Source organism: Triturus cristatus, chromosome 2_1 (assembly GCF_964204655.1).
Source record: "Triturus cristatus chromosome 2_1, aTriCri1.1, whole genome shotgun sequence".
NCBI lineage: Eukaryota > Metazoa > Chordata > Amphibia > Caudata > Salamandridae > Triturus > Triturus cristatus.
In genome coordinates, this window is record NC_140581.1 from 615,166,886 (window position 1) to 615,175,727 (window position 8,842).

The window sequence follows — 8,842 nt, forward strand, 5'->3', positions numbered from 1 at the left end:
GATCACTCGAGAGAGGTCTGCTCGGAACCAGTGAAGTTCGGATGATCGGCTGCCAGACGAGGGTCTATTGGGCAGGAGCTCTCCCGATCGTTGCAGTCGTTCACTCTGTCGTCGGGACCTCTCCCACTGGATCCACGTGTCGCTGATGGGCCCCACGTTTGGGACGCCAATTGTTAAATGGTAGCGGCAGTTTCAGTTGATAACCTTTCAAGTATTTGCCCGGCGGTAATCGCCTCTCATACCACTCGATAATTTACCAATAAAAGAGGCAGGCGCCGGAGACTGGAAGGCAGGAAACAAAGTTTTATTCCGTCGGAGCAGAACACATCAGATCAGACAGCAAGGTATCGTCACGAGGTGCTCTAACCGCATCTCTGAGACCTGGTCTCTTATACACCGGTTTATTGCTTTATTACATATAGTACATTCTTGAGATTCTCTTGATGCCTGAAAGAACATCCCCTGAAGCCCCGGCTCAGATCCGATCCCACACATGGTTACAGTAGAGGTTCCCACCCTACCCGCAGTGGGAGATGGCTATCGCGCAGCAGGGAATTCCGCTAATTCCCGGGGGTGTGTGCAACCGGCCGGGTCTCAGGGGGTAGGGGCTTTGATCTACTGTAATCCCTTTGATGCGGGGTGTTTCCCTTACAGTAGGGGCAATAAACTGCATCCGCAGGGCTAGGTGATGGCCTGGGACCAGTTCGGACAATGGGGCGCAGAGGAAGGGGGTTTATCAAAGGAGAGGCATGACCATGTATGGGTTGTCGGTCGGAAGTGGTCCCGTAGCAGGGTCGCGCAGAAGGAGAGGGTTTATGGCCTGTATGAGAGAGCGGGGGTGGCCGGCGCGCGGGGGATGCTCGCAGCGCCGGGGGAAAGCGCTGGCGATCGAGAGTGAGCGGGGAGAGAGAAATGCACGGTCGCCTGAAATGGCGACCGTGAAATGGCGACCGTGCATTTGCTATGCGTGGCGCTGGGGAGAGGCAAGATGGCGCAGATAATGTTCAGTTTGCAAGCTAAATTTCCACACATTCATCATGGTCCCCCCATTAAAGCAGTGTACTTTGTGATCTGCATGGTACATGTTCTTTGCAGCAGGCACATTGACCCTCCGTGCTACCTTTCCAGGAGGCGACCCTTCCAGTAGACAAAACTCGTATCTCTCTCTAGGAAGAACATTAATCACAGAAGTTATCATGACATTTTTATTGTTTCTGAAAATTGCTGGAGGCCAGGAAGGAGGCAGCAAGTTTTTTATAAACCATAATATACTTGCGAACACTACGCACCCACCCGAAATAGGTACCCAGTGCGGTCACACCGTTCGCACGGCCCTAACCTGCTCAAGGTTCATGTGACCTCAGTGACAGAGTCACAGTGACTGGATCACTGTTGCTCTAGGATGTGCTGCTTCGTAGGCCTTCCCGCAAGACTGGAGATTAACTTCAGTATGGATTGTGGTGGATAGGCCTTCAAGGTTAACTCACAATTGACACCACTAGGGTACACCTGCTTGTGCTAAGACATCAAGCCTTCTAAGGTCTAGTGGGGCCTTGTAAGGTCTAGCATGAGAATATGCTCCCTCCGTAGAGTGGTCTGGTGGACTGGTCATGAAGGCTGAACCCAGTTCCCCAGTTCCAAATTCGACAGCTCTGGCTATAGTGCCACATCCTCTCCCCCACTGAACACCATACAGCCCCACTGAGAGAAACTCGCACTGCCTTCAGCTACAACCTCATTGTGCCTGCTATAAACACTTGGATGTGGCTCAATTCAAATTATGCACTTGATAAGAGTAATATGCTGCCTAAAAAAAAAAAAGTAAAAGCAAACACTCATAGGGAATGCAAGATTAAGTAAAGCATGCGAAATGTAAGCAGAAACAACATGGTTACCTTAACGATCTCTCACTCACTATTCAGAAATCAGCGAGTAGTTTTACCTGAAAAGTTAAGGACATGACTACAGGGCCCTGAAGGGAACCGTTTCAATGTCCATTGCTTATATCCTTAATAAACGTAAGCAGTATGGTTTAAAAAGACCACATCCATAAACAGAGCCATGGTACACATTTTGTTTTCCAATCCACCCATCAACCAGGTATTGCAGTACCTCCAGGAATGGTGCACTTCCCCACCTGGGGACAACAATGCTGTTCAAAGAAAGACGAGAAAACAAAAGTAGCCCTTCACTGCAAAGTCTGTAAAGTGAGGCTGATGTGTTTGGATGTGAATAAAACCAATCTGGCCACTTTGCAACCACTCTGTCTTGCTTTATTTAGTTATGTATTTATTTTTCACATTAAAAACCTTCTATTTTTCTCCATCCCGCTGCACTTTGGAATAGAAAAATGTCAGAAAAAGGGCATGTCCCGCAAGAGTGTTTTTCTTTTTGTGATTCATTTCACAGGGAAGCAACTAAATGAAAGAAGGAAAGAGTTTGTGAACCGTTTCTTCAAGTTACGGTTTTCAGTAAGTGAGGAGCAAGACAGAAAGAGAGGGAATAATAGAAGAGAGGGGGGGGGGGGCAGCGGCCAGCACAAAAAAGAAGAGGACATTGCCCGAGTCCTATTCCTTCTCTGCCCGTCCCCGAACGTCCACGAAAGCAAGCCGAGCCTTATCTGAATGCCTTTGTCCACCCTCAAAATAGTGCCGCCTTGGGCCGGACCGCCCCCACCGCCCCCCCGCCCCCCCTAGCTACGCCACTGGAGAGTGGCCTGAGCAGGGGGGTGGGCACGGGTGGCCCCATCATTAAGCTGATTAGTTGAGCGAGCTGAGCCATACCCAAGCGCTGGGCCGGGAGGCACCACAAGACATGGGTGTGAGCCGTGAGGCCTCCCAAGGCGGGATAGAGGCCTCGCAGGGCAGTAGTGTTCGCAAGCAGTGCGAGGTTTCCAGAGTGAGAGGGAGGCCTTGCCGATACAAAAAGGGGCAGGCCCTGCAGATGAGGGTGCAGCCTCGCACAGAGGGAAAGGGAGGGTGGGGGATTTGAATGGGAACACAGCAGTCTTCCACATACAGTGACAAGGTGCAGGTAAGGGGAAGGGGGGACGGAAGATAGAACAAAGGAGCTGCGAAGGGATTTGGCATTTTCCCATCCCCTGCCTGCAGCAGACTTCAGGGAAGTGTCCAGTAGTGAGTAACTGAAGGAGCAGGGCCAGAGGAAGGGGGCATCAGGCAGATGGCCAGACTTTAGTCGAAGGAGATCTGAATGATATAGATTGTGGTAAGGATACATGGCGGCCAGGGCCCCTACGGGGCTAGGGCTATTTTGAGCAAGGAAGTCATGGAGGGGTCTTCGGGGGCACCTGTGGAGCCCAATGGGGAGCATGGGAGGGCACGGGGCTCATAAGGAACACACCATACCAGTGCCCTAAAGTGGATTATTTAGAATGGAGTGAAGGGGCAGGGGGAGTGGGAAGAAATAGGGAGCCCTCGACTGGTGTGTGCAGTCAGCATCTGGACAGTGAAGCCAGGTTTATAGGAGGGCAGGCCACAGGGTTTAGAGCTGGGGTTACTGATAGGTGACTCTGCAGTGTGTGAGGCCAGGCTGGTAGGTTTGGGTCTTTCTCAAGGCCACTGTGCCCCACCAATCAGCTAATTGAGGGAGTGGTTCAGAGAGTCAACAGTTGAGGGGTTCCATGTACCAGCACACTGAATCACGTTTGTCTTTCTCAGGTTAGCTTGCGGTCTTAGCGGCCAGACATGGGAGAGCTGCGTGTGGATTAAAAGCCTGAGGGGAAGAGACAGAGGATCCCCGTGTAGCTAGCTAGAATTCGACCCTGGATGGAAAATCATGGACACAGGAGGGTCCAGCATGACCTCGGGGTGCTATCAGCGGAAGGATTCAGTCCATACTCTGCCAGGCTATTTACGAAACTATGTGTCTTGCATCAGTAGGAAGGTGGGAAGGGCAATGTACGATATGATACCAGCTCATGCAGTACAGGGGTACAGTTTGAGCAGGCATTGCTAGATTATGATGAAGAGAGTTTAGAGGAAGGGTAATTGCAAGAGGATAACGAAAGACAAGCTGAAGTCACTATGGTGGCAAGAAGGTGCAGCAGGGGGTCTTCTAATCCATCTGCACCTAGTATATTCCAGGAATCAAAGGCCCGGCAACAGGGAGCATGGCTAGGCAGGACCTGGCGGCAGCAGACAGTGTAGCAGCGGGCCCCTAGTGGATATTGACCTCGGGGGAGGCCCGCTTAAGGAAAGGTTGGTATGTGCGGAACACTGGTGTTGGTAAAGAGCGCCACCTGGTGCACACGGACAAAGACAGGTTGCTACAAATGGATAGGGAACAGGAGAATTAAGACAAAGGGCTGCCAGGGATGGAGAATAAGTGTTGAGTTTTAATGGGGTGGCCCACCTAAAACTACCAGACCTGGGTCTCTATAGACATTACAGTGAAAAATGTGGTCATGGTAACAAGTTCGTTATATGGATCACTGAAAAATGGCATTCACCATACATTTTTCTTAAATGCTTTAGTCATATTTAATTCAAAGATCTCTAATAAGCATTATATGCAAAATCAAATATTCTGGTGGCAACACAGTTGCTCCTGAGAATGATAGCAATATTAATGAGTGCTCTCGAAGTTAGAAAAGAGACAAGAGTGGGATAGGGAGTGTTGAATCAGTGCGTGAGGGACAAGAAAAAGGTAAGGTGACATATATACATTTTAGCGCATGAAATGGACCCTTTTTCAGCCTGACAAAGGTCAATAGTTCATAGTATCCAAACAATACTCAATTGTACATGTTAATTGTCACATTTAGTTCATTGAGCTTGTGTAGAGGTTTGTAAGTAGTCTACGTTTCAACCCCAGATGGAGAGGGTGACTTTCGTCCTCACGCGGGGGTCTTCTTCAGGACCGTGTGACGAAGAGCACTTGGGGAACAGAACATGTTGAGTGTGTAATCCGAAAGGGACAACGCTCGTATGCGGCAAATTGTCCAGGAATGAGGACATCAGTCTCTCACGTGTGGGAATGAATCCGCATTCAATTGCATCGGCGGCCGTCCGGCTCGTCAATCAAGGGATGGAGAATAAGGTCACTGATGCATGAATGGGTGTAGGACAAGGGGGTTTCCATTGGGCAACATTAAAACGGACTTGGGTGACAAGCTAGAGCGCAAGGAGGTAAAGTAAAAAAAAACTACCTTACATGGGGACATCTGAACCATAGGGGGCACATCTCATGCAATTTACTAAAGAGAGGATTTGGAAAGGAAAACACGTTGTAATTCTGAAACTCTTACATAGGGAACTGAGTTCCAAAGGAGGCTCAAAGGAGGAAGAGTTTGAACTGTTCAAACAACAGAGAGTTCCGGTGACAATAGAAAACTGGATGGTCGCATTTTTCATTTATGTGAGTGTCTACTGTGAAAAGTACCTGGAGAGGGCAGTGGCACTCTTTAAATACTTAGAAGTGATTAGGAGGGAACAGTTGAACTGGCTATGCATGGGAATTCCGTGGTAGGTTAGCAGTGGACCCACACGCTTTGTGGGAGAAGCTGGACACAGGCTTGTGGCAACACACTATGTGCCTGGTTAAAGTTGGCAAAATCATTTTTACAGCTAGCAGGTTGCCAATAGTGCACAACCCCATTCAGGGGCGCCCCTCCCCGGGGAGGGTTGGGGGTACTAACAAAGGTCAGAGTAACCAGGTTTGGGCCTGCTTGGACTATATAAAAAGACTGCGTACAAGGGAACTTTGCAAGTTCCAACATGAGTGCTCAAAGGGGTCAGGCAGATATAATCGGTCGTCTGCTTTAGCACGGGCGGAACCAGTTCTGCTACCGGCTATAGGCAGCAACAAGGGACATCGGGTAAACAGCAAGGGGCAAATCAAAAGCAACACAATGGGCAGGCCACAGGCTTTAGATCATTTGGGGGGCACAAGGATCTGGAGGGAAGGGCTTGTGCGTTTACTAAATTGGATAGACTCTTGTTTTGGTTCTCATGTTATGACAAGACTGAGGACACTAGGCTTCTGTTAGGAGGCTTTGTTGATGGGTTTAGACTTAGTCACAACAGCCTGAGTGTACACCACTAGGCTTCTAACTTGAAGTCTGCAAGTGACCATGCTCAAGTAGTGAGGGAGAAGTCACACAAGGAGAAACGGGAGGGTAGGATGGTGGGTCCCTTTGACGATTGGCTTATGGAGCACCTAATTGTATCCCCTATTGGAGTGGTGCCTAAAAAGGAATCGGGGCAGTTTAGGGTGATACAGCACCTCACATGGCCCAAGGGACAGTCTCTGAATGCCCTCATTCTGTCAGAGCAAATCTCAGTGACATATTCATCTGTGGATGTGGCCCTACCTTTAGTGGAGAAGGTTGGACAGAGTGCACTGATGGCTATGAGTGACATTAAGGCTGCCTTTCATTTGTTGCCAGTACACCCTGCTAACTTTCAGCTGCTCGGCATCCAATTTGAGGATCAATGGTTTGTGGACAAGGTGCTCCCATTGGGATGTTCCATGTCTTATGTATTGTTTGAGTGTTTTAGCACATTTCTTCAGTGGCTATTCATCCGGCACACAGGGCATGACCTTATGACACACAACCTGGATGATCTTTTCTTTGTAGGTGCCCCCAGTTCCGGAGACTGCCAGCGCTTGCTGGATAACTTTTGGAAACTCATGACTGTTCCCCTGGCCCTGGAGAAGACAGTGGGTCCCAGTGTGGTACTGTCCTTTCTAGGTTTTGAGATCTATGCAGCGGAGGTAATGGAGGCCCGGCTACCTGAGGAGAAAAAGATTAACATGCTGACCCTGTTGAATGCAATTCTTGGTAAACATAAGGTGATGGTTAAAGAAGTGCAAATATTGCTGGGTCATCTGAACTTCACCTGCATAGTAGAGAGAGCAGGGAGAACTTTCTGTAGAAAGCTAGGTTTTTCTCTCTGTGGTCTGCCCTTACCTCACCATCATGTCAGACTGTCAGCTGGTATTAAAGAGGGTTTGAGAATGTGAAGCACCTTCTTACTGTCATTTACCAGGATTCCATTGGCAGCCTTCACAGTGGGATAGGTTCCATGGGCTGGCCAAGGAGGCGGATGGTGTGAAGACACGAATGCCATAGGAGCTATTGTCACTAGGAGAGAGAGGATGCTCCAATTCATAGCTAAGTCTTTAGCCATTTCTACGAGGCAGGCATACCTCCAAGCCTGGGTGAACTTTTTAGTGGGGGCAATGAAGAGATCTCGGGAATGGTATAGGGTGGAGGACGTCATACTCTCCCTCATAGAGAAGGGCCAGTCGAGGGTGACAATTTGGGGGAAATTGTTGGGTATTGCTTTCATGGGCAAGCTCCTAAGGGGCTACGCCTTTGCAGCGGGGGAACTAGGAAAGTGAAATTTGGAGGGTTGGGTGAGAATCGGGCCCGGAGGCCGTATACTTCAGCTACTGACCTTGGAGATTCTGGTTAAAGTGATTAGGACACTTAGGACAGTGTGCTCAGGAAATAGGGAGACAGTGCGGTTTTTGACTCTTATGTCCTGGATCCTCTTTGGCACCTTTCAAATATCAGAGATACTAATGGGTAGGGGGAGTAGGGGTATACACTGGGAGGAAGTATTTTACATGGAAGATGGGGTGAATGTCTGGTTGAACAAGTCTAAGACTGACCAAAGGAAAGTAGGAAAAACCGTGCTCCTGAAATATTACCCTTTGGTGGGCATCTGTCTGGTCCATTGAGCAAAGGCTTTGCTGCTCGGGTGGACATTCGGGGGAGAGTATTTTGACATGATGATGGCAAGCCTGTTACCTATTTTCAGTTGATGGCAGTTTTGGCAAAGCGCTGTGGTCTATTGGCTTGGATCCAAGTGGGTTTGGGACACACTCAGTCAGGATTGGACAGCGATAGAAGCGAGTTGGTGGGGTGGGGCCAAAGGAGCATCATGGAAATGGGTAGATGGGCATTAAACTGCTTTCGTAGATATGTCAAGGGGGAGGTAGATGTGGGGAAGTAATGTCCAGGTTGTCAACCTTGTTTCTTTTTCAGGCTCTGTTCTCGGACCGCGCGCGGCAGGGATGAATACATGGATTGTTGACCACTCCTTCGTGAAGTGGGCAGAGCAGCGAGCTAGGGCAAGCAGCCATGACCTGAATCTGGGATTTAACAAGGATTTACACTCTTATCACTTGGGTGGGAAGATGAGGAATGTGGTGGAGAGACTTCATTCCATGTCTGAATAGGCGTTTAACAGGTGGGAAATGTCTGAATGTGCTCCTTCTTCATTTAGGGGAAAATGACCAGGTGGTTCAGAAAGACTTGGCGCTTATCAAGGATATGAAAGAGGATTTAAAGAAGATTTACAGATATATGGGCCGGTTGTCACATTATGTGGACAGAATTTATTCCTAGGAGAGTATGGTGCTGGGCGGTCAAACTGTCTGTCATAGAAAAGGCCAGAAATAAATTAAATAAAAGATGCCTTCTTTCTGCATGGACAGTGGGATTGGCAGGGTAGATCATTCTAAACTCCGTTATGAGGATATTGAAGAGGGGCGTGGCCAGACGCCGAGTATGGCGGACATGTGCTAGAGGAACTTTTGTGCCAAGCCCTGAAACTGCGGCAATTATTCTGGCAGCAATGGACCAACCGCGCTTTGTAAACGGTGCCCTGGACACCTGAGTGTCCGCAGTGTGCAGTGATCCCGCCAATGCGCAGTTTTGAGCCTGATGACGCCTGAAGCCGAGGTCTGAGAGGAGACGGTGTTGGACAATGGTGGCGGCGTGAACCTAGCGCAGTACGAGGCTGGGGATGTGGAGTCACGACCCGTGGTGACAAGTGTATCTGCCCGCTCTTATATCTGACACTGGAAGGGC